A 27642-nucleotide genomic window follows, 5' to 3' on the forward strand; every position below is an offset into this window, starting at 1 on the left:
TATTTGCATTGTCCTGAGTGAATAATCTGTGAATAACATGTGGCGTATACCGTGGCCTGCGTTACGCGCATATGAGCCACTTGTGACTCGCATACCATGGCCCCTGCTATGCCCGTATGCGCCATGTGTGAGTGTGGTAAATAGTTTCAGGACCTACAAACACGGATGTTACGTTATTCATCTCGTGACCTACAAACCGTGTCCGCCATATATTCACGTTCTCCTGTGCCGATTTTGGCAGTACAAAGCTAAGGAGACGACAACGAGAGCTCCAATATGTAGGCGGCTAGACAGACAGACAGACAGACAGACAGACAGACAGACAGACAGACAGACAGACAGACAGACAGACAGACAGACAGACAGACAGACAGACAGACAGATAGATAGATAGATAGATAGATAGATAGATAGATAGATAGATAGATAGATAGATAGATAGATAGATAGATAGATAGATAGATAGATAGATAGATAGATAGATAGATAGATAGATAGATAGATAGATAGATAGATAGATAGATAGATAGATAGATAGATAGAGAAGAAAGAAAGAAAGAAAGAAAGAAATGAACGGTGAAGGACCTTTTAGTTTGCAAAGAAATGTCACGCATTTAGAAGCCGGTTATTTTTCAACAGGAATGCGCCTTACTAGGCTTGATAAAAAGGGCACTAAAAAGTCTCCACAGCTTTATCGTGCGTACTTGGCCGCGCTCATATCTTTATAAAAGAGCCCGTCGCTTCTTGACGGAACATACAGCTCCATGCGAGCCTCGTTAAATATGGGAAAGTTCTTAAGCTTATGCTTTTTGCTCTTAGTCACCGCATTTATAATTATGGTCACAATACAACACTACAACAGCTGTCTTGTCCTTGCAGGTAAGTGTTAATCTGCTCCTAATTATTCTCGTAATTCTCTTTCAGATGATAGTGGCAGTCAAGAATGCCCGCCTGTACGAGCGTTAGTTGAATAAACAACTTCACAAGCGTTGCTATTTTTGCCGATATTGTACGAATATTCAGCTACCTAGCTGTAAGTTCCCGAATGCGTAAGCGCGTTGAGGTGTGCGAAACAGAGCCGTATAATAAATGATGCTTGTTGAATACAAAATTATGCTCATCGAGCTTACGTAAATATAATTATTCCGCTTTCCTCTATGACGCATGTGGAGCAGAACATGCCTTTCGAAAGAGGCAAGGCACGCATATTTTAGTCCAATGAGACCATATTTGTTATGTACCAATGGGGCTGCATGGCAAGTTTAGTGCACTGCATTTTAGTGTCCCTACATATCTAGGCTTGAATCCCCGTAATTTGTGTATTTTTAGATGCGAAGTATCTTAAGGCGGAGCTCAATCCGGTGGTGTGGTGGTGGTGGTGGTGGTGGTGGTGGTGGTATGCGGCGTGACCACCCTTACTGCGCATGCGCATACCCTCTCCACACACCTCCTCTCCACTCACCCACTCCCTTCCCCACTTTCCCTCTTCCCTCCGCCTTTCCTCTCTTCCTCTGAAAACGGGCTAGACATGCCGAAATTCTCTCCTGCGCAGCGCCGCGATGAGCTCGAGCGCATGCGCGTCCCCTCCCCTTCTCTCTCCTCTCCTACGCTGCCCCCCTCTCGCCCGCCTTCGACCGCGTTCCCCGCTCGCCCTGTGAGAATTAACGGCCAGGCTAGATGGAAGATACGACGCGCGTAGCGTCCCTCTTCGCGTTCCACGACGCGAGGTCTAGAGCATGCCCATCGAACGCCAACGGAACGCGATCGTGCAAGTGCTCCGGCTTCGCATCGCCTCATGGTCCCCTTTAGCGGGAGATGGTGTAATTTTCTTTTTGTTTCCTCTGCTGTTTCTTTTCACCTATTTTTATTTCCTATATGTCCACCTCCCGAAAGAGTGGGCAAGCGTTTAATCCATGGTAATAAGAAGTTCAGCCTTCTTCTACATTTCCTGTGTGCCCTAGTGTGCTCGTAGACATTAATATTAAACATTGATCCCCCTAAGACTGTAATGAACACCGATTTTATGGCGTTCGCAATCTAACAACGAAATTTCACTTCTCCAGCCAGTATTCATTGGTCTCATTCTTGTGATCAATCTCAATTACCGAAACGAAGATAAACTCCAAACCCGAATTAACGGAATCTTTCGGGCAGTAAAAATTGACTAAATGAATAAATGAATGAATGAAAAATTCAGTGATTTATTTCTATGTCTATCTGAGATACGGCATTAGTGTCGCGTTTTCCGCGGACCGGAAACTGGGCCATATTTGCTCTTTTCCCAAAGCGTGCTCAAGAAGCGGCAAGGCATGCAAGGCGTGCAGCGCGAAATACGCCTAGCGCCGTTGGCGACGTGCAAAGACTGAGTCAATCATAAAGGTTATTGTGCGTTGCGCAGACCGGAAGTTGTCGGAATATACGCTTACGGGTGTAGAAACAGATCTTTCATTGGTAGGTCTTTCGTGCGACTGGCCATCCACTGCAAGGACTGCAAAGTGATTTCCCAGGACATTTAACTTGCATATCCATTCGACATGTTTTTTTTTTGTTTTTTCCGGCTTTTTATATGATACGTAAGCATACTCAAAGTGCATAAAAGCGAAAAATCTATTCCCAAGAAACATTTCCAGCGCGCCAATATCATTTGGAAATGATCACGCCGGTGCTCCACTAATACTTAACACAACAGTTTCCGATTTCAAAGACGAAATTAGTGCGAACTATGGCCGTTGTTTCGACAATTTTTTGCTGTTCGTTTTAATACGCGTCAGCGTCCGTAACATCAATGCTTTCCTTATGCTATGCGCAATATAAAAAAAATCGAAAAAATGCAAGCACGGCCCAAAAAATACAAGATTTACCAACTTTGATGCACCCTGGGCCGTTTTGCATTTGACACAGAAATATAAAAAAATGTCAAATATAGAACCAAGCATTTAGAACATTGCGGAGGAAGGTCGTCTTACTACACAAAATGTAAAAAAAAAAACGAGGTAAATAAAGAAACAAATTTTTCGAGGAAGGTAATTTTCAAAATTAAAAGAAAAACCCTGGTCCCACAGTTAACGAAAATTTTGCATCCAAGACTGCTTTTAGCTGAAACATGGAATCAGTATTGTGTGTCCACAGTTTCTTTGTTTACAAAATAATCGCGCCAATGTGGCCTATACTGAAGGTGGTGATCCAGTTCCTTTCATTGTTATCAGCTTAGAATGTGCGTAAATCTAGAGTCACATTTATTTGCTGCATTAGACCTTCGCTTTGGTGGTTTGCCTTCAACCAAAATGTATTCTCAGATTTTATTTACCTCTAGCGTGGGCGGGGGTGGGCTGGTGCCGCCATCTGAAGAGCTAACAGCGAACACTGTTTGCAGCCTGCGCTCAGCTCCAACGCATTCTGCTTTAATTATTAATCGTATCACGCGCGTTTTGCTCTTCTTCATGATAGATGTTTTTTTCCAGGTCGGGCGAACAGCACGCTGAAATTTTCCCTTCTGTGCGTTGTTAGCATGCTCTCTGAACCAATCAATGACGCATCTCGCAGATTAGCGAACATCAAAAAGAAATTTCGCACACTGTCGCTTCCGCACATTGAACAAAGGCTGCCCGTGCTTGTGTACCAGACACGTTGCTTGGTTGCTTCGGAATCGGTCATTATGCTGAGCTTTAACATCTGCAGGGTGCAGTCAATAGGGACCAGCGCTGGAGTTTCCGCGGCCGCCCTGGCGGTCAAAGCGCGCATACTCCAGCCGCTCCCGCGGACGAGAGTGGCGACTGGTTGAGGCGATGCGGGCGCGTATCGCCGAAACAAAACTGAAGGATGCTGGCGGTACTGTTGCGCATTCAACTGCCACAATACGTAGAAATGAGGGAGGACGTATCCTTCTATGTTTTTCCTTCTAAAACATATGAATATGAACGGATGCGGCGTTGCATCCCGGCAGTCAGGCGAGCACAGTATGTTCTGCTCTTGCTCTACTGTCTAGTGCGTCGGGCTGGTTTCTAAACCGAATTGCGCGTGTCTGCTAGATTTATTCGATAGTGAGGGCCACCAGTGGAAACCGGGGTCAACGAGAGGAATTTAATCGGTGTTTTGTCGTAAAAAAACGTACATATTATGCAGGATGCAGCATATGTAGCAATTTTTCATCTGACCACCACCAAGTTCATTTCTGATGCCACCGCGTGCAATGAATGATACGATAGGCAGGTAGTCTGCATCATTTGCAAACAGTTACGCAGAAGGAAAGCTGTCTGTCTACGAGATGTGTACGGGGGCAGGTTCGCCGAAGCCGCTGCAAAGTTATAAGAAATACGACCGCGATGGATGCCTCCGTTGAACTTACTTGTGCTACAGACAGAGTTGTCACGAACAAATCAGCGGACTACTCAAAGCTTAGCTTATTGGAGTCAGCCGATGCGGTAAAGCTTCTTTGTGTATTGGCTGCCGCGGCGAAGTGCCATCGCAATTATGCCTCGATCGCTAGAAAAGGATCAAATATCTTGGATTTTACTCGCCGTTTAATTCGCCTAACGTACTGTGTTAGTTTTTTTCGCTTGCCTGTGCCTGCTTAGAATAAACGTGTTTGATCAACATCGACACTTGCTAGCGTTTTACGTGCCAAACAAGGTATGATTATGAGGCACGCCAAAGTGTGGGAATCAGGATTAATTTTGACAGCCTGGGGTTCTTTATTGTGCACATAAATCTCAGTACGCGGGTGTTATTTGTATTTCAACCCCATCGAAATGCGGCCACCGTGGCCGGGAATCTGTCCCACGCCCTCGAGCATAACAGCGCGACACCGTACATGCTTTGCTAGCACGGTGCTTTGCTTGAACGTCCGCGTGCATACATACCGCAGGCTGGGCATACATACCACGGCAGAAAAACGTTGACGCAGATACCCCTTGCCTCTTATTATTATTATTTTTTTTACTGCAGTAGTGGGCAGCTGGTATCGACGCAAGCACGTACTTATCAATGGAGGCTTGTGAGCCTGCACTAGCTTGTCACAAACACAAATCCCAGGACGCAACCAGAAAATGGTGACGACGGAGTCGCCACCAAGGCACAGCACTGTCTCTCTGACGCCGTATGCACAGACGTAGTCTGCTTTGTAAGGACTTCTCTCCGTTTTCCAATGCTTTCCCTGAGAAAGTAGCCTTCATACAAAGTTATTTTTTCTAAACCATAGAGCAGTATTACTGGCGCAATGGCTGCTCGAGCTGTTCGCGCCAAAATGAAGCACGGGAACGGCACACGCGCGTGCGCTCACCGCGGTGCAGTGCGGCCGGTCGTTTGAGTGCGAGCGGCATGGCCTCCGAGATTAGCCGGCGGCGCGGAGGCCATGCGAGCGGCGGAGTTACGTCGCGACTCCCCGCCAGGCGCCCTTTTTCGGCGCGCCACCTATCCAGCGCTGGTCTCCCATAGGACATTCATCTCCTACAGCTGGGCCGCCTTCGTAATAGTGTGACATTTCAAGCGTAGAGAATCACAGCCACGGTATGCTTGCGCGGCTTCATATTTAGATTATGTTGCCCAATTGCTTGAGAAGGCCCTCCGCGCGTCAGTACTCATTTATTAACTCCAGTCGCAAAAGTTGTACTCACGCAAATTTTAGACATTTTCGTATTGTTGGTCGGAATAAAAGCACTGCTGTTCAGGACGCTAAAGAGGGTATCGTAATGCGTCAGAATCATTCAATATATTTTAATACCGTTACATGAAAACGCCACCTCTTGTTTCGATGTGCACACTTTTAAAAAAAATGTTACTAAAGAGTAGGTAAGCACATCTATTTCCTAGTTTCGAACCTATTTTCCTTCCTTCGCGACAACCCTTTACTGGCCAGCAGCTCGTAAATCTAGAAAATGTTGCCGTTATTAACCAGGGAGTGTTTCTTATTGCTTTTAACAAAGTAACCACTAAGCCACCTATGTTGCCAGACACTTCGTTCATGGCCCAGCATATCACGGCGTAACTGTGATAGTCTTATGCAAAATTTAGGCAAACTTTATTTTCTTGATTACATTGCAACAATCATTGTGCTAAGCGATGCAGACTTGTGGATAAACAGGACAAGATAATGGACAGAAAACATCAATTATTCAACGATATTCAATGGCTGCTAGCAGGTACACGGTGTGCTGCGCCAAAATTGGAGCATAAACAGCCTTGGAGTTGCTGTTAGAACATAGACCGCGTACGCCGACGTCTTGAAAATCTCTGTATGCGTCAGTGTGTTCGTTCTTGTTTGTGGTCCATGAATACTTCTAGGCACGTTGTTGTGATGTGGACTTACCTTGTTTATTACCTAATGTAATTATCATTAGTTAGTGCAAGGAGCCAATGCCATGGTGTTATTTTTTTATTATTTTATCGTGTTAGAAACAACTTGATATACAGTCGAAACCCGCGATAACGAAATCCCGAGGGAACGAAATTCTCACCGCAACGAAATATTTTCGAAAAACCGGCGAACGCCCATAGGAGTCAATGTATTTCGTAACTCGCGACTACGAAAGATATTCATACCGCAGTCCCTGATTAACGAAATTTTTGAAACAAGAGTGCGCAAATAATCTATTCTCGCAACATTAACTGCATTCGAAAACAGCTGAAATACATTCATGCTACACTTAAATTGTACGAAACTATCGCTACAGCGCACTTAAGAAGCAGCCGCCATCATTGTTTGCAAAAAAAAACGCAACAAAAACATAAAGCTGGAGACAATGGTGATGATGATGGCTTGACGAAACACCTGCTCGTTATCGCGGACTACGTAGCCGAATCCACATTCCTCATGGAGTTTCGCTTGTTCACTTGGCTCAGTGCTTGGCTTTGTCGGCTTCGCGCGCACATGGTCGGGTGTGTGGAGCCATTTGTGGAGCGTTCGCTTGGTCGCTTGGTGCAACTTGAACTGTGTGTTGCGATGGCTTCGTCCGATTTCGCTGCCTGCGAGGATGCCGCCTCCAACGAAAAAGCGGAAGTTCGTTACGCTGGAAGGTAAGGCTGCAATCATCAGTGAGGTGGAAAATGGCAGGAAAAAATCGGACATCGCCGAAGAATCCGGCGTTGCGTGCAGCTTGCTGTCCACGATTCTGCGCTGATCCAACGGAGCCGGAAGAAGGTTCGCCTGTAGGCGCACTCGATGACGGTACGGGTGACAGCGCAGTGCTGCCGTCACTGACCAGTGCAAGGGGCGAACTTTGTGCCGTGGCAAATGTGATTCCCGATCGAGAGGCATGAAATTGCTGCATGGTAAGGTCCGCCAAAGCAAACTTACTGACTTTCGGAAATAAAATGTTTTTTTGTAAATTTCATGTCGTTTCTGCCGCATTCTCGCGCCAACGAAATTCCCGCAAGAGCGAAATTTTTGTGCTTTCTCCGCCGATCTCGTTATTGCAGGTTTCAACTGTATCATGCACACGTACATAAAACCGAAATGGGCAATAAATCCTGGTTGGATAATAGTACTTCACCTGTGTTGGAACGGCTACTGAGTCGCTCGGGCGGCTGCTAGGAACTTAGTGACCATGTAACCGTTCAAGTTAGTACTTTTCACCAGGTAGCGACTGTCACTGCATTTTACTACCTTGACTTACTAAGACGTTAGTGCTATTTGTGACACGTAAATGGTTATTATTCAGTTAGTGAATATGCGAGCTTTTTTTTCTATTTCAAGTTGTGATCACAGCGCAAGGTAAGACACAAGAAAGAGATCAGCGAATTATTTTTTTCTGAAAGTGTAAGCGGTAGTGTTGCAATGACGTTAAAGGAGTCTCACGTAGGTCTACGTCACGGGCGGACAGCAACCCCCGATGCATTACCAACAGCTCTGTCGCCTTGTGTGAATAGCACGTCAGGCGCATAAACAACGATGAGTGAATTTCCCTTCTAGCACTTTACGCGATCTTGGTGAATAAAGTACAGTACCCGTCGCAGATTCAAATGCAAGTAGAATTTTAAAGGCATTAGGCTTGTGAACGTGGACCTCGTTCACAATTATAGATAACGGCCTTTTACTTTGCGTTGTCTCGGGCTACCGGCAGAGCAAGTGCAGAAAACAAGGTTGCCCATTCTTCTGTTAACAGTCGACGTGGTATTCCGAATATTCAGAGGATCGAAGTAAATAGGCAGAATCGGTTTGTTTTGCCATGGTGATGATGGAGGCGTACCGCGAAAGGTTAATTTATAGGGTTCATTTGAATGCGTATTCAGATTCTTGGCCATTCAATTTTTATTTACTGTAATATATCGCTGCGGCGATTCTGCACCAACGGCTCGACTGCTTTAGGGAGCGAGTACGCTTTGGTCACGAGAAGTTAAATATCAATTTCTTTTCTCCTAGTAATCCTGCGGTATGTTTACTTGAGGATAAAAAATTTTGAATATGTGATTTCGCGTTCGCTGAGCTCACCTTTCCAATGCGAGGCCTTTTTGCCACGGTCATAATAATCACCGAACAAGAACCGCTATGTAAATAGGCGATGCAATGCGCGCATATGAGGCGCAATCTGTGTAGTATTGCTGCCCACCACATGAATCACACCTCTCAGTTCCGAGCACGTAGCGGGCATTTAAACGCGCCTCGGATAATGAGTCTACCGTGAAGTGTATACTGCGTGCCGTAATTTGATTTCTGCATAATGAATGCCGTGTAGCTGAAATTCATTGACAAATATGAAATGTGAGCTGCACAACATTCACGACTGCCAGCAAGGTGAGGCAGTGGTGTAGGAGACTTGAAGGAGGGCACACAGAGGCTCATTCTGCAGACTGACAGTGAAGGAAGCGATTGTCCACCGATGATCTTGTTTAGCGAGCGATGAGATGATTCGACATATTGCGGCCTCACAGTTTTATGTGATGAGTGATTTTGTACTAAGTGATGACGACCTCGCTCCCTCTGCTTAACATATTCTTGCTCACATGAAACGCTGACTTGGATGGCGGCCGTTTGACTGGGACAGTGAGCTATAGACCCACGTACAGAACTAGTTGAATGCACAGGCTGCTACATTCTACATGACGGTTAGAGACGTTGGTGCCATGCTTCGACGAATGTCTCAGTAGAAGCGGCAACTATGTCGTGAAGTAGCCGGTATGTGTGTGTGCCTAGGCCTTTTAAAAGAAGCAGTTTTAATTTTCGCACTTTCTTTCATTTCGAGACCGACCAGACCTCGAAAACTATGTTTTGAAGAAGCTCAAAGAACTCATAGCTTTGGCAAAGTCCCAGAAAAAAGCCCTTCGTGTTTTTTCAGGAACGTAAAAATCTCTCAGCGTAGCATGATCACTTAGGCAATTACACGTACATTATTTGCTTTCATAGAAAGAGCAGTTAGTTAAACATCATTTTTAGATATAGCTGAAAGCGAAGATACAGGAAAAACTCATTGACTGTTAGCAAGGAAGACTAGGCTAAAAAGAGACATGGCGTGCAAACACGGACACAAGAAGAGACACAAGAAAGAGACAACGAGACTGAACTTACAGCGAGACTTTCTTGTGTCCGTGTTTGCACGCCCTGTCTCTTTTAGAATGAATACGTACCAACTAGCTCAGCTCTCTGTTATTCTAAGACTAGGCTATTTGATGAGGGCATGATACTTGAAATTTTTATCATTTTTGTTAATGAAGATTGTCCTAATTTTTTATTTCACGTGTAGGCGATTAGAGCATGGATGTCCTTGAACTTTTTTTCTTCTTTTCTTCCTTTCATAATAAATTTTACTTGAGACTCAGCACCTGGTGTCGCTAATTCTGCCTTCTGTCCTACTCATGAAGTCTCCACGAAATTCTTCATTAACCAAACCAAATATCTGACCCTATCATATGAATTTAGCAAGAAACTTTTTCCTACTATATTTTGCCAGAAGCAAACAAAAAGCTGAGGACGCTAAAAGAGAAGCAGAACCCGACAATTGTGGCCCTTCATAGTGCGAATCATTTGTACTGCTGTTATATTAAGACAATATTTTCATCTACTTGCAACACAGGAGGAATACACGGAGGACCAGGACGAGGAAGACTAGGAAGACTTTGTGGCGGCGCAAACCAGAGCGCCTGTCAACCATAAATATTCACTGAAAAATACTTTCAAGCTGGTTCGTAAGAGCATAGTTTATTTACGCAGCCAACTGCATTACAGGACCCACTACATTCACTGAAATAACTATTACCTCTTTCTTTTGGATTATACAAAATTGAATAATTTAGGATACTACATGATATTTTGAATGTTTCTTATATTAATTGGTGCACTTGAACATGTCTTCACAGTCCATCTAAAAAATGGGGCTCCAAGCGTCACAGATGATGTATTTCTAGGTTGGCTAGCTGAATATACCCGTTCGATATAATTAAACAAGAAAATCCTAAACACATAAGAGCACTCAAGCAGCATGGTTATTTCGACGCCAATCACATTACGAAATGTACCAATACATGTCCAATTTGATCTAATGGCAGTATCACAGCTGAGCTTCCGTTAAAACCCGCCCTCTCCTAATGGCGTTGTAATGATAGCTACGTTGAAATCGTAACGAGGCAAGATCCAGCTTCGACGGTGTTGTTGTGTGGCGTTTCCTGCTACTATTACGTCGTGTGTTAGGGACTTGCTGACATGCGATTCGTATTTCTTCAAAGAAACTCTTTTGATAGTTTGCGCTCATCTGTTGTTTCCTCGCGCATCTATCTATCTAGCTCTTGTGTCTTCGCATAAGTTGACGCCACTCGCGCAGAGAGCGAGGTTCGTCAGCTTATGTAACTCTAGCGTAGCGAAAAGTATTTTCTTTTTTTTTAGGGGGGGGGTTTAAGCGTACTTTATGTATGTTAGTGCGCGCGTTTGTATGTGTGTGCGTGTATATATACACGTGCAAAACTGAAAGATTTGGACGGGGGTTGGAAGGGTTGAACCCCCCCCCCCCCCCTCTGGCTGCTACAGTGGTACGAATTGTGGCACGACATCTTGAAATGCGTTTTCGTGGCGGCATTGGGGCATACCAGATGATATCGTAGACAAGGACCTCGTAAAGTATGCATGTCTCTATTACAAAAAGCTTTCAGGTTGCAATACGCTCAAACTTAGGTGTTTTGCATTCCATTATTCGTACTTTTTTGTATATATGTTTTGCGCTCCAACCTTCCAGATACCGAAAGCACGCTTCATGTGCCCTGGTGTTTTCGTGCTCAGATATAATTTGCTCTGTGATATTGGAGTATGGAAAATAATAAAAGTAACACCGATCTTTTGGAGAATCGGGGATTTACGAAAGAGCAGGTTTCGCTTCTCTCGAGTATTACTGATAAATAAATGGACAGGTCACTGCTAGTTACTATACACGTCTGAAGATTTTTCTGCAGTAATAAATCGACAGAAACAATGTCTCTACAAACAAGTAAATAGCAACGTTTCTCGCCGCAAATGCCACAGGGGGCTTTTGCGTCATGGCTGAGAGTGGACGCCGTGAGCGCAGTGAAATTCAATGCGAGACATTGCAGCCACGTTACGAGGTTCTTTTTTAGTTCTTCGTGCATGTGTGCGATTAAGCTCATAGATGAATCGTACCGCTCGCTGGCGTTGCGGCATGAGCACTGCTCCTCGGCTAGAGCAAACGAGGTGGGCGGACCCAATATTCTCTGCGGTCGTCTGTCAATTAAACTGATTGACGCGCGAACTCGGGTATAAATTCGTTGATTATGAACAAGCCCCAGTTCAACTCGTGACCGTCATAGTGCCGGTGTGCCTGTCAAGTGTTTCATGCGGTGGACGCTAAGCAGCAGCTTCCTTGCATATAATTAATTTGGTCAGCTTGCACTATTTGTACAAGGCTGTAGCCATCGGAGGAGGTTGTGACCACCGATGTTCTTCCAGCTTTTTTCGTGGCTCGTCTGCTCAGTCTGCTTCGGAGTGAAGACCACGTCAGTTCGGTCTCAGTTTTTATGGTAATAATTAGCAAGGTCTTAATTGGTAGTGTTCTAGTAAACACGGCATTATTTTTCAGGTTTAGTTAGCAAAGAGTAATTAGCAAGGGGTCATGTAACAATATTTGTGTAACTAACGTAATCATAATTAGCACCATCCTAATTAGCATGACCTTAGCTAGAAAGGTCCTTTTAGGGGCGAAGCTCCTTAAGCCGTGGGTAGTGCGTCCTCGATGTATGTAGTAGCCACCTCTCGTTTAGTTCGTGGAGTGTCCGCTAGATGGCGGTACTTGTATATGATGAAAACACGGCTCAAGGCCGGCTAGATAACTGAGGACGACGAAGTGGAAGCTCGAGCAGCAACCACGATTTCTCTGAGAAAGACGACGCTCGGGTCTTTGGTTCTTCGGACGTGTTCAAGGCCGGCTGATAACTAAGGACGACGAAGTGGGAAGCTCGAGCAGCAACCACGATTTCTCTGAGGAATACGACGCTCGGGTCTTCGGTTCTTCCTTCAGCGCCTGATGCTCACCACCCCTTCACGAAGCGGTTCTGCCAGTCCGATCCCGCAACCCGTTCCTGCAGTGGATACTCCTGTCCACCGCTACAGTCGCCGACTGCGAGGCCTTAGTCCCGAGGCCCTCCCTCTGGAACTTTCCAGCCAAGCCCTACATCAGGAGAAATGGCCACCACCGGCGCTTCACAGGTGACTGTTGAGCAGCCGATGCGAGATGTTATAAAGCTATACTTGTAGTATGATGAAATATGATGAAAAGATGTGATGTTATGAAAACATTTCACCGATCACAAAGCGTTGATAATGAAGGGACCACGGAAACCAACAATAAATGTTTGATGTTTAACATTTCTCACGTGTTTACTTTAATGGGGCGAATCACTCGTATTCACGGTTTACCGATGATGCCCTCCGGAGCTTCGCCCCACTCATCATCATTCACCCGTGGATATGCTGTAATTTTTAATGGTTTTAATTAGCGCGCCCCTAATTAGCGTTGTGTTAATTAGAATGGTCTTTATGACCTCGGTCTTAACTTACACGGCTTCATTAGCATGGTCTATCAATACGTAGATTAATTAGCTAAGTCATAGCACGTCCTGACTTAAGATGGCAGTCCCATCCAGTGGCAAGCGCTCGACATTTTAGTCATTGTTTACTGGTTTGCTCACTGGCGCACTGGCTTGTGCACTGTGCTTGTTGTGCCCAATGGATGAATATGAGTTGTATTGCATTAGAAAGTTTACTTTTTCCGCTTTTTAATGACAGCTAGTACTGTCGCCTAGTTTGGAGCGTTATTTCACGACAATGAAAACAGCGTTATCAAAAACAGCGTTTTTGCTTTTCAAGCCTCTGTTGTACTGTTAATGCGGCAATACTGTTCAACGCAACGACAAAAAGTTTGCTAAGCCTTTCAATTAAGCGTTATGCAAGGTTTCTGTAGAGACATATTACCAGTAAAGTAATTAGAAATTGATGGAGGCTCCAAAAATTGCGCGAAACAATAAAATTCATGACTAAATAACTTTTTTTCTGTTCTGTGTAGAACAACAATATTGAATGGGTTTCCAACCTACAATATACTTTATGTCTACGCGAACATGTTTTGTGTTCTGTTGAACAGTTCATAAATTTTTCCTACTTCAATTCGACAATTTATGGCTCTACTTGGTCAGGCATTACCGACGAAAGGAAAAAAAGTATCCAAGCTCTGAAATCTTCAATATTTAAGGAGCAAGCTTTTCTCTAGGTATCTATGAAGAGAAAATTGTCTTAAGTTAGAAAGTTTATAGGACAGCAGTGAATTTAGCTTATATTTCTGATTGCCAGGTTCGGTGCAAATTTACTTTCTTTTTTCTTTGACAGGCTAATTCAAAACAAGTATTACACATTAGCAGGGCAATGTGGCGTCTTGTACTTACCTGTACTCACCAACATTACGAAGCAGTGCTTGAAGCAAAAGATTTTCAAGAAATAATAAATCTCGGAAACATTTTTTGGTGGTGGCGCCATCTGTGAAAAAAAATCACAGCATATCCACGGGGTGAATGATGATGAGTGGGGCGAAGCTACGGAGGGAATCATCTGTAAACCGTGAAACTCTTCCGTGAAATGCGCCCAGTATATAATATAAAGAGTGTGAAACATCGTGTGTATATTAAACATCAGACTTTTATTGTACTGTTGGTTTACGTGGTCCCTTCATTATCACTTGTGATCGGTGAAATGCAAGGAAGAAGTCCGCTCCCGAGCGAAAGAGCGCCAAGAGCGACCGCATTCCCCGCTCGCCCTGTGCGAATTAAAGGCAAGGCTAGAGGGAAGACAGGACGCGCGTTCCACGACGCGAGGTCGGTAGCATGCCCAACGAAAGCCAACGGAACGCGATCGTGCAAGTGCTCCGGCTTCGCATCGCCTCATGGTTCCATTTAGCGTCCCAAAACCAAACATATTGCTCAAGGTGTGCCTTGCGTTTTTCGTAGAAATAATTTCTTTATCATGTACATTAAGACGAAAAGTTGAAAGCTCACTAGAGTGTATCGCCCGCAAAGTATGTCTTTTAGTGTGATTTAACTCTCGTACGGCAGGGTCCTCGCGCCGTTGCCGGTCCACCTCGCCCGTTGACGATCGGGCGAGGTGGCTAAATACAACTACTACTACGCTTTAAGAAAAACATCTGGCGTTCTTTCGTTTGCTTTTACAAAACATCTGGCGTCTTTCGTTGGTTTATTGCATCAATCAACGGCGTTTTGAACAAAAGTTTTATTGTTTAATCACGCACAGGAGAAATCTCACCAGGCGCTACCTTGGAGGTAAACAATGGCTGCTAATGGCAATAAGAGACAGAAGAAGTCGGCTTTTAGCTAACACTTACACTTCTACTTCTACTAACGTTTCCTACTGGAACATGCCAATGGCTGCTAATGGGGAATGAGAGACAGAAGAATTCGGCTTTTAGTTAACGCGCACGCTGCGAATTTTTTATTGTTCAACAACGCACAGGAGAAATCTCCCACCGGCACCACCTTGGAGGTCAAAGCGTAAGACTTGTTACCATTACTACGATCACGACGACTACGAGGGACGAACGGGTGCCGCCTTAAGGAGCTTCGCCCCTAAAAAAATATCAAGGTATTTCACGTCAGTTTCTACGTTCGTGGAAGGTGGTGATGCAAAACATCACTAAGGCGTCAAAACATGGATGGGTTATTTCTCCAGACTTCAGTATTTAGCCCAGTGGCTAAACCTAATCTCCACGTCTTCAATCCACAATGTAAGCTTTGGGGCTGCTGAAAAAAAAAGAAAGAGAGGAACAGAGAGAAATAAAGTAGGGAATAAAGCGTGCTGCACAGTACATCGTGAATGCATAGCCAGAAGGTTAGGCTATTGTGCCGAGGATTCCAGGCATTGCTTGGTTGCTCGCCTTTGTACTCAGGTGGCTGTAGAAGCATTTTTGAAGTTCCCAAAGGAACTTGACCTTGCCTTCTCATGTTTTTGAGGCTCGTATGGCAATACCTAGAAACCTGCTTTCCGGAAACCACGCGATGAGGTGGCGAGTGCATGGCAGTGTGTGTTGACTATTTCACGTGAGGTCGGTTGAGAGATAGAATTGGCAGCCAAACAATTTAAACTGAATGCATGGATGCTACGAGCGTCTCCTTTATAACCGGGCGGTGACAAGAGTGCCAGCAGGCTCGACAAATAAAGAAACTTTTTCCTTCTTTTTCATGTTGGCCTAATGCCTCTACTTCCCTCACATCTATCTTACTGCAGAAAAACAAAACGTAAATTCAGAAGAAACAAAGAGGCCAGTGTCGTCTACGTATCAAGGATCTCTACACACGTCAGTAAAAGGCAAGTCATTGACGTATATTTTGCATACAATGAGGCCCAGTGTTAACCTGGGGCAGGTCACTCAGTATTCGAGCGGCTGACGTATAACTTTATATTTACGCACTGCGGTCGATCAGAGAGACGCGAGCGCGATATTGAGGAAACGAGACCACGTGTACTCTACGTTGTAGATTTAGTAAAAGTGAGTCATAATAGAGCGACTCAAATTGTTTGCTGTGAGGAATCTAGATTCGGGAAAACTTTCCCATTTCAACGTCTTTGAGAATGGGTTATATTTAGTGCGTAAAAGCAAGTATGATTCGTTATCAGAAGAAACAAAGAGGCTAGTGTCGTCTGCGTATCAAGCATCTCTACACACGTCAGTAAAAGGCAAGTCATTGACACATACTTTACATACAATTTGGCCCTGGATGGGTCACTTAGCATATTCGAGTGGATGACGTGTAACATCTTATATTTACGCGCTGCGGTCGATTGGAGAGATGCGAGTGCGATATTCAGTGAGCGACACCACGTGTACCATAAGTTGCAGATTTAGTGAAAGTGTGTCCTCATGGAGCGAGTCAAATGGTTCGCTGTGATGAATGAAAATTCCGAGAGAACTTTCCCGCTTCAACATTTCTGAGAATGGTTTTTTTACAGCAGAGTTGTGAAGTTCAAGGTTGGCCGTGTGTCGTGGATATAAAGTTATCATGCCCGCCACCGTGGTCTAGGGTTATGGCTCTTGACTGCTGACCCGAAGTTCGGGGGATCAAATCACGGCCGCGGCGGCTGCATTTTCGATGGAGGCGAACATGTTTCAGGCCCGTGTACTTAGATTTAGTTGCGCGTTGATGAACCCCAGGTGGTCGAAATTTCCGGAGCCCTCCACCACGGATGTCCCTTATAATCACATCGTGGTTTTGGGAATTTAAATGCCAGATAACATCAAAGTTATCATCGTCATGAACTGTTATGCGGCGTCATCTTCGCCCTCTTCATCATCACCTTCCTCTTCTGCTTTGCTTGCAGAACACATGCACCGATATCTCCGGCGTCGGGTGCAATTACTTTGATGGGTGAGAGTACGAGTACACAGAGAGAAAGAGAAAATGAACAGAATAAAAGAGCAAAAGAAACAAGATGAAAGAAAGAAAGAAAGGAAGAAATAAAGAAACTATTTCTTGGCGAAAAAAATTCCCTAGACGAGATTCGAACGTGCGCACCCACGATTCGAGTGAGAGCGTCTTGCCAATCGGTTTGGTGAAATGCCTATATTTTTTCCTCATGGCTAGGCATAGCTTATCGAAGACACTTATGGAAGAATGTAACGCAGAGACCACCATTTCTACAAGAACACACTTTATCGGAATGGATATTCACCTAATGGATATTTATGAGCGACTAGACATTACGGTGGACTGGTGGTATTCTATCTCCGATTTCACCTCACCACCTTTCGTTTTGTGCAAACTCTGGCTCTTCTACTGCACTTTATTAGAGCCGTCGGGAGTTTCCATTGTAGCGCTTGAGCGCTTATTGCGCTATGTCATTGTACTTTTATTTCATTCTCTCTGTGCCATCTTAATGTGCATTCTAATACTCACTTTGTTGATTACCATGAAAAAAATAATCTGTCAAGGTATGCTTGAGTAGAGCGTATTCTTTATTGTAGTACAGCAATTTTGTGGGAAAGGAAGGTGGTGGTGAGAAGGAGAGATGTGAGGGCTAGGGGGAGGCAAAGAAGTACGGGAGATTTAGTGGAGAGGGGGTAGATAGAAACAAACAGAAACAGAGAAATAGATAGAAGGAGAAGAGACAGAGAAAATAATGGCAGAAACCCGTGTACAGAGAGACAAGCGAGGGAGACATATCAGAAAGGAGAGAGAGAGAACAACTTCATGAAATGCCTGCAGAGATGCTGAGGCCCTCCACGCAGGGAGGACGAGCTTTCATCGCGAAGCGGCCATTACGTCAGTCTCGAGCGTTGTGCTCTTCGAGGCCTTGCTCCCGAGCTACTCCCGCGGGTGCGAGAGGGCCGCGGCAAGAAAGATGAAAAAAAGATAGAAGCTGAGAGACCAGCTACATTAAAATACCGACAACGAAATAGACAAAGAGAGAAGAAGTTAGGAAGTAAGAGATAAACACAGAAAAATATAGAAGGAGACAGACCAACTACAGAAAGATAGAGACCGAAATGAATAAGAAACGGAAGAACTAGAGAAAAGATAGAAAGTGAGAGATAGACTACATGAAGATAGATATACAAACGTAGACATAGCAAGAAACAGAAAGAGACAAAGGAGAAAGAAAAGAGAAGAAAGAGGGACAAAGAAAGGAGACGGAGACGATTAGGGAGAGAGCATATATATAAATCAGCATACACACAAAATAAAATAAGTAAGGTGGTCCAGCACCGCACTCCCCACAGGCTTGATACCAATAGTGGTACCAAGCCTGTTACCATTGTACCAATAGAACAGCATAGCAAGTACTGTTTGCCTTCTGGCGTAGAAAATTGGCATCTTCATAACCCAGCACGCGGTGTCATCGGTATCTTCCTCACCTTCGTGTTGTCTTAAGAGCGGATATGTTTAGGCTTCTTTAGGCATTGTGTTGTGCCGGATAGTGCCGATAGTAATTATCATCATGAACGGCTATGCGCTCGCTTCGTCCGTTTGAACTTCTGCTTCGCTCCCACATCACGTGCGCCGATTTGTCGTCGACATCTTATCCTTCACTACGAAAACACGTGTACAACTTTCCCCAGCATGGCTTCTAATAACCCTGAATGAAACCGAGAGACAGGAACAAATAAGTAATGAAAGAAAAAGTCTTGCCAAAAAAATTATACATAATCTCCCCCTACGGGCAATCGAAGGTGGGATGCGAAAGCATCGGCGGGGGTGCGCATCGAGTTTCCGTTTCTTTTATGTGACTTATGAAACAGTGGTTGTCGAGGCGTTTGAGTTACCGCTTGCCGACGCTGACGTTTACAACTGGCTTCCCGAGTCTTCCTCTGCTCCGCGGCGGTGGCGCTGCCGCTGCAACTAGCGCCGACGTTGTTCATGGCGTTTCGCACACCGTTGTACAAAAGAGAATGACGGAAGCACAGCGAGTGCGCGCTTTCGCAGCCTCGCAGCTTCGAGATTCGCTCGCTGGCGTTGCCATTTACGTTCAATTTCGCGAGCGTCCATAGCAGCGTTGAGAAGGAGAGTGCAACGGGAGTGAGCGCGCGCCGCTTTATATAGGAGCGCACAGCTGTGGCGGAACGAGAGAAACGGGAGAGGAGAAACGAAGCGGAGGCAGCGCTCACGCCACCTCCTCGCGCTCACGCGAGGAGAAGGGGGAATAGTTGGCACATGCGCAGAATGGGTGCGGACGCCGCGGAAAAAACACTGCCCCTAAATAGTGCTGGTGAAACAGCGGGATCCGAAAGCGAGCGTCCTAACTACTCGGGTATCCAGACACGCTAGCAGAGCATAGCACAGACTTGTATAGTACAGTATTGCAAGGTGGCCGGAAAACAGAATTGAAGGTGAGGAGGAGAGATGTGAGGGGGAGGAGAGAAAGGAGAGTGTAAGGCACAGCATAGAGAGAAAGAGAAAAAAGGGATAAAAGACAGAAAGAGAAAGTGAGATTGAGACAGATTTTAGCACATGGTCGTAACGTTGACGAAGGCAGCACTCAGCGTTTTCAAGATGAAACTCTTCAGTAGGGCGAACCCGTGCCCGGGAAATGAAAACCAAAACTACAGTAACACACACTGTACACTGACAGCGGCGAACAGAGCGTCGGCCGCCGATAATTTGATGTACGGATAGGCGCGCCAGCATTTATGCATGTGGCATAGAACGCTCGAGTCTCGCCGGTGCAGGCTATATAAAGAGAGGCGGTATAACGTGGCAGCATGAAGAGAGAGAAAGAAATAAGACCAAGAAGGAGAAAGTAAGCGCGACAACACAACGAAGTACACAGAGACAGTAAGGAAAATATAGAGATATACAGAGACAAAAATGACAAAATAAACACAGAGGTGGGAAGAAGAAACACAAGAAGAAGAAAGAAATAGAAAAATAAGGTGAAACAAATAAGGTGGTCCAGCTCTGCATTCCCCGCATGCCTGGTACTAATAGTGCGAAACATCACGTAATAATTAGGCACGTCGTGTAGTGCCACGTAGACACGCAGCCACGGTGGTCTAGTCGTCATGGCGCTCGACTGCTGAACCGAAGGTCGCGGGATCAAATCTCGGCCACGGCGGCTGCATTTTCGATGGAAGCGAGAATATTTGAGGCCCGTGTACTTAGATTCAGGTGCATGTTAATGAACCCCAGGTGGTCGTAATATCCGGAGCCCTCCACTACGGCGTCTCTCATAATCATATAGTGGTTTTGGCGCGTTAAACCCCAGATATTATTATTATTGTACTCACAACACAAAAAATATTGTGCTTAGCTTTCCTGATTGTATAGGATTAGGTTGATTATCATGCTTACTGCTGCTCCAATGAGACACACATGGTATACATATTATGTGGCACATGTATATGTATTTTGCCAGGCAAATACTTCGGGATATGATGAATAAAGCTTCTCCGCTCTTCTGCGCCATTAAGCAGCATTTGCGCTCTCCTTCTCTATGGCTAAACCACACTGGCAAACGCCAGTCAGAGGCGCTATCAAACGGCTCCAGCGCAGTGTCAGACAGCGACAGCACAGCGAAGGCGAATAGCTGCGCGCGCGCCGGCGCCAGTACGTCTACCTCGGCTACGACGTCACTCCTCTGGAAAGCGCAGACCGACGGCAGCGAGTCGAGCGCGGCAGCGGCGGAGTGCGCGGGAGGTGCTGGCTCCATATGCGCCGGCTGTGTGACATCCCTGATCCTCACGCATGCGCAGCACGGCCGTTGAGGAGCCACGCGAAACTGGCTCGGCTAGGCCAGTGTAGTTAACGCTACAAAATCCCGCAACATCTTGCCACATCACTAAAAATACCGTAACATTTTCTCATGTCCCTAAAAGGTAGCACGTCGCGTAATAACTAGTCACTAGACATGTCCGCGCCAAAAACCACGTAACAGCTGCTCAAGTGACATGTTCCCACGAAAAACCACTGAACTGCTAGTAACGTAAATAAAATCACAACACCTAACATCTAGTCAAGTGTGATGTCTAGCCAGGTATAGCCATGTCAAGGCATACTTAGTACTATTAGCAAAAGCTTAACCGTTCAGCAAAAGCTAGCAATAGAAGCAAAACTTAGGTAGGTCGAACACTAGCTACGGTGATCGTTCCAGCTTTGCGCCATTAGTGCAAGCTGCGCATGTTTTTTTTTTCCACTTCTGCATCAAGCCCACCAGCTCTGCTGTGACCGAGCCTTGGGCGACATTGCGCACTGCAGTAATTTTTTTAACGTAGCCTATTGACAACCGCAAAAATGCAGCATATTGAGTGCGCGCTCTGCTACAATGAGTGTTCTATATGTGGTTTGTCTGCTTTAATATCATCATCAATGTGCTCGAAAAACAAGGGGAAGAAGACATCTGTTTTTGGTGAGCGCGCCCTCATTGTGATGCACTTGGCTATGCTATATATTGTTTTGCCTACGTTGTATCATCATCAAGGCAATCGAAGAACAACGGCAAGACTTTCTCTTTGGTGTGAGAGCGCGCTCAGATGGCAACGCTTCGCCTGCGTTACGCCAATCTACGACGAGTTCATACAATCACGGCCTACGACAGCCCGGCGGCCTTAAGTGCTCCGCAGTTAGCAAATTTTCAAGCACTTCTTATAAGCTGGCCATCTCAATATTCGTTAAATTGGAAGAGTTAAAAACTTCATCATTATCGGTGTTTGGGCCTTCAACGAAGTGATATCTGAATTATTGGTACTGTTTTCCCAAATATTATTTGCATGTGGTAATATGTGTTCCTCGATGGCTTTGGTCAGTCCAACGATGAACGTTTGTCTCTGCGTTGTAATATTTCCATTATCGGGATTGCTACGTCTTTCATGCATGCAAAAGGAGGTTGTCAAAGCCACATAGAAGCTGTCGCATTCACAACACGTTGCGCAAGAATTGTATAATACGGCTCTGCGTAAGAGTGCACATGATCTGTATGTGACCTCACTGCATTGTAAATAATTTTGCAGGACGCCTCCAAAGCAAATTGTAGCTCGATCCAGCTTAGAATATTGAGCGATTCACACAGCTATAACTAAAGGATGGCTTAGGCAGAAAGTTCACGAATCGATGCCAGGGTAAGCATTCCTCCGATAAAAGAAATGTGTTTCGAAATGGTGAAAAAATTTGCTTACGTTTCCCTGATATCGCTGCCCAAAAGAGTCAACGTACACGATGAATCTCAGGTGCTCACATACACATCGCAGAATGGATTGCAACATCAAGAATGAATTCTCAAACATTGTTTGCCGTCTGAACCTACATGTGCGCACTGGATAGTTTTCTTTCCTTGGAATGTGCTTTTCATCTGAATGCGTATGTCGGCAATGCACTAGGCACTTTATTCTTAGAATAGACTGAGATCATTTGTTGGCTAACTTTTCTACTGACGTGGATATTGACGGAGGCAAACATTGACATGGATATCTCTACGCAGTTCTAGCTTGACAATTCGAAGCGTCGACATGCCGGATGATCTCTGACGTGCTACATTCATTTATTCCCTTACTTGGTTTAGCGCTGGCTTCTAAGGATGATATTCATCTGCTTATAGCGCGCTGCTCTTAGGCGCCTACAGACAACACCAAACTCCATACCTGCGCCATTAAATATAGAAAGAGGCCATCTGGTAAAAAATAAAACAACCAAGCAGTCATTTGTAATGGTGATCATCCTAGATTAAAGAGGGTTTTTTTATCAGTACAAATTGAAGGTTTACAAATACCAAATGTTCGTAAAGTACTGCCCCAACGAGCTAAGAAACGAATATTCTTGCCGATTCTGAACGCCAGAGCACATACCTTTTCAACACCAACATGATAACCATATATAGCTTATGGCACCCATACATAAGTTCATAACTGTGAAAAGCTTACTCGGCGTCGTTATATGCTGAAGCGCCATCAAGATTCGAGGAGAGAATGCTTGTGGATCGTGTAAACAAATATAAGCATCCTTCCCAAAGTCGGTGCTCTTCATAAGCATACTCACGCAACAGTATCCGAACACTTCTAATTATTCAAACAAGGTTTAACCTCTCAACAACAGATTCCTAGGTATTGTAAATTTCCCGGATATCGATATCTCATTGCGTCACGATCTTAGCAAAAAAGCGGTGCCTCGCTAACAGGGAAATCCTGAAAGCCTTCAATGCGCAAAAATTTTGATTTCGTCGTCTTTCGATTTTCGCCTTTGTTCCTCATTGATTTCTATCCTCCCAAGAAAATTGATGTTTGTTACCGCACTACTTGCAGTTACACTTTTTTATTTGCTACATAAGCTTGCCCTTACGGCATAATATTGTTTGTATATTTGTATTAAATGTGCGCCGTTAGGCCGGTGTTGTGTATGCAGTGAAGGAGTGTCACTGCAAGGGTTTTGTGAACACATTCCCCAAGACCTTGCCGTGACACTCCTTCATGTACACCAAGACCACTAGGATATGACCCATAATTTAATCATGTCGTTCATAACGTCTCTTTGGACTTTCCTGGTATAATATTCACGATAAAATGATCCTTTCATTACACGTGGCGCACCGCTCGGTCCGTGGGTGCGCGTATGCGCCACACGTGGTCGGAGGAAATTGTCTCACGACGTACGTGATTAGTCTATCCCGTCATAAATGCGAATCATTTATTAGCGAACCAAAGGCATTTTGGGCGTTTTTATCTAAGTATCTAACTATGTCGCTATCTAGTCGCCAACGTCTGGGTGCACTCGTCATCGGCTCCTTAATATGGCTTAGACCAAAATCGGTATGGGAGGGCAAAAGCTCCTGAAGAATATGACCGTCTGGTCAACACGTCAATAACGTGTAGACCTTAGTGCAAACTGCCAGCATTTATTTGAGCAAGAAAGACTGTCTTTCTCTTTTTCTTCATTCTCTTTTTTTCTCCATCTCTGTTTACTCGCTCTCTCGACCATGTAGCAGTGAAGCAGAAGATTAGGAGGCGGGCGATGAAAAAGGATAAAGGTGGCCACACCGATTAACGATGACAATAATTTTCTATCTACGGCACACGGCCAACGTCGCCATTAACAGCTCTGCTGTCATAATGGAGAAACCACAGCCATGTATAGTGCAGTGTAGCAAGTACAGTGTGCCCTGTGGCGTAGAAGTATGGTGACTTCATATACTCAGCACGCGCTGCCTGCAGTGTCTTCCTCCACCTTCGTCTTATCTTAAGAGCGGAGCTCTTTAGGCATTTTGTGGCGCCGGATAGTGCGACCAACAATCATCATCATCATGAACCGGTATGCACTCGCTCCGTACTTTTCCCTCTCCCTCGCTCCCACACACGTGCGCCGAGTTGACCTCTACATCATCTGCTACGCTACGCAAACACGTGCGCCAATTGCTCCAGCGTGGCCTCTAGTAACCATGATAGGTGAGAGGAAGGAACGAGTGCAGACGGAGAGACAGAAAGAAAGCGAGAGACGGGAACAAATAAATGAAGAACGAGAAAGTCTTGGCGAAAAAAATATTCTGGTGAAGTGGCGGGATCTCAAGGCGAGCGTCCTAGCCACTCGGGTATCAAGACACGCTAGACGAGCATAGCATAGACTTGTTTAGTACAGTGTATCGAGGTGGCGGGATAACAGAATTGAAGGTGAGGAGGAGAGATGTGAGGGGGTGAGAAAGGAGGAAGAAGAGTAAGGCACAGCATAGAGAGAAAGACAAAAGGAGAGACAGAGAGAAAGGAATATAAAAAACAGAAGAAGAAAGTGAGATTGAGACAGATATGCCACGTGGTTGCAGCATAGAGAAAAAGAGAAAGAGAGAAACAGAGGGAAAGAAAGGGATAAAACACAGAAAGAGAAAATGAGATTGACAGATATTGCCACGTGGTCGTGACGTTGACGAAGGCAGCAGCCGGCGTTTTCAAGATGAAACTCTTCAGTTCAGTAGGGCGAACCTGTGCCCGGGAAATGAAAATCCGTTTACAGCAATACACAGTGCACACTGATAGCGGCGAACAGAGCGTCGGCCGCCGATAATCTGATGTGCGGCTAGTCGCACCGACATTTATGCATGTCGCATAGAACGCTCGAGTCTTATCGCTGGAGGTTATATAAAGAGGCAGTATAACATGACAGTATAATGAGAGAGAAAGAAAGAAGAGCAAGAAGGAGAAACAAAGAGCTATAAGACAATAAAATACACAGAGACAGTAAGAAAAAGATAGAATATACATGGACAAAAAATGACATAGAATAACGGAGAGATGGAAGAAGAAACAGAGAGAGGAAGACAGAAATAGAAAAATAAAGATAAACAAGCAAGGTCAACCAGCTCTGCATTCCCCGCAGGCTTGGTACCAATAGTTCGGAGTGTCACGTAATAACTAGTCACGTGACCAAAATCACGTAACATCTTGCCACATGACTAAAAATCTCGCAACGTTCGGTCACGCGCGTAACAGGTGCCACGTCGCGTAATAGCTAGTCACGAGACATGTCCGCGCCATAAACCACGTAACAGCTCCTCAAGTTACCTGTTCCCATCAAAAACTGCGAAACTGCCAGTCACGTGACTAAAATCACAACAACACGTAACAGGCAGTCACGTTACATGTCTAGCCAAGTCTAGCCATGTCTAGGCATTCTTAGTACTATTAGCAAAAAACTTAGCCTTTCAGCAAAAGCTTGGCAATATTAGGAAAACTTAGGTAGGTCGAGCACTAGCTCCAAGGATGATCCTAGCTTTGCGCTGTTAGTACAAGCTGGCTGCACATTTTTTCCTTTCCTCCTTCCAGCCCAGCAGCTCTGCTGTGACCGAGCCTTGGGCGATATTGCGCAAGCTGCCTATTTTTTTACCATAGCCTGTTGAGCAACTGCAGAAACTGCAGCATATTGAGTGCGCGCTCAATATGCTACAGTGGGTTTTGCTGTATGTGGTTTTGCCTGTTTTAACATAATCACCAAAGTGCTCGAAAAACAAGAAAGTTTGAAAGTTTATTTAACATAACACATGTATTGGTTACAAAAAAACACTTTTGGAACCCAACAAATTGTTAAAAGGTCCCTTTAGCAAGAATAGATCTCTTTGGCACGAGTGCCCTCCATATGATGCACTTCGCTATGCTTTATGTTGTTTCTTCTGCGTTATATCATCAGCAAAGCACTCGAAGAACAACAGGAAGACTTCTCTTTGGCGTAAGCACCGCTCACATCTATACGCCTTGCCTGTGTTACGCCCCTACGACGAGAGCATGCAATCACAGTCTACGATAGCCCGGCGTCCTCAAGTGCTCCGCAGTTAACACATTTTTAAGCAGTTCTTACAAGCTCGCCATATCAATATTCGTTAAATCGGAAGAGTCAGAAATTTCGTCATTCTCGGTTGCTTAAGCCTTCAACGAAGTGATAACTGAATTATTGGTACTCTTTTCCCAAACATTATTTGCGTGTGGTAATGTATGTTCCTCAATGCCTTCTACTCATTCCATCAATGAACGTTTGTCTGCGCATTGTAATGCTTCAACTGTCGGGATGGCTATGTCTTTCATGCATGACGAAGGAGGTTTTCGAAGCCATATTGAAGCTCTCGCATTCACAACACGTGGCGTAATGAATTTTGATAGCACGGCACTGCGTAAGAGTGCCGATGATCTGCATGCCGCCTCACTGTATCGTAAATAATTTTGCAGGATGCCTTCAAAGCAAATTGTAGCTCGATCAAACTTAGAAAATTGAGCAATTCACACAGCTCTGACTAAAGGGTGGCTGAGGCAGAAAGTTCCCGAATCGATGCCGGGATAAGGAGTGCTTTTGCAATGGCTTGCAAATTAAGAATCAATGCTCGAGCACTGTTTACCACCTGAACCCACTTGTGCGCACTGGATAGTTTTCATTCTTTGGAATATGCCATTCCTCTGAATGCGTATGTCGACAATGCGCTAGACACTTTATACTTAGAAAAGAATGTGGTCATTGTTTGGCTAACTTTCACACTGACGCGGATACTGACGGGGATACTGACGAAGTTCTAGCTTGACATTTCGGAGCACCGACATGCCGGATGATCTCTGACGTGCTCCTTTCATTTATTTGCGTTACTTGTTTTAGCGCTGGCTTCGAAAAAGTGATATTCATCTGCCTATAGCGCGCGCCTGTAAGGCGCCTACAGAGAAATACAAAACTCCAACACTGCGTCATTAAATATACAAAGAGGCCATCTGTTAAAAAATACCACAACCAACCAGTCATTGCTAATGGTCATCATTGCAGGTTAAAGAGAGAGTTCTTTTTACCGGTAGAAGTTCAATGTTTACAAATACCAAATATGCGTAAAGTACTGCCCCAACGAGCTAAAATCAACGAACAATCTTGCCAAGTTCCAAAGGACAGAGCAAAAATCTTTTCAACACCGATATGATAAACATATAGTAGCTGATGGCACCCATAAGTAAGTTCGCAACACGGAAAAGCTTCCTTGGCTTCCGTTATATGCTGAAGTGCCATCAGGATTCGAGGAGAGAACGCTTGTGATTCATGTAAACTAATATAGGCATTCTTCCCAAAGTAGACGCTCTTCATAAACGAACTGACGCAACAGTATCCGCACACTTATAATTACTCAAACAAGGTTTAACATCGCAACATCCGTTTCCTAGATACTATAAATTTCCCCGGATATTGATATGTCATTGCGTCATGATCTTAACAAAATAGCGG

General features: G+C 44.8%; 1 long non-coding RNA gene across 1 annotated transcript; it reads left to right on the plus strand.

The window, feature by feature from the left end:
• Positions 1 to 773: 773 nt before the first annotated feature.
• On the plus strand, positions 774 to 13919 carry LOC119402475 (uncharacterized). The gene is made up of 3 exons (XR_005185810.2): positions 774 to 879; positions 10005 to 10112; positions 13814 to 13919. It is a non-coding gene; the product is annotated as an uncharacterized LOC119402475 (long non-coding RNA).
• The last annotated feature ends 13723 nt before the right edge of the window (positions 13920 to 27642 follow it).

The sequence above is a fragment of the Rhipicephalus sanguineus genome, chromosome 8 (genome assembly GCF_013339695.2).
Source record: "Rhipicephalus sanguineus isolate Rsan-2018 chromosome 8, BIME_Rsan_1.4, whole genome shotgun sequence".
NCBI classification, from domain to species: domain Eukaryota; kingdom Metazoa; phylum Arthropoda; class Arachnida; order Ixodida; family Ixodidae; genus Rhipicephalus; species Rhipicephalus sanguineus.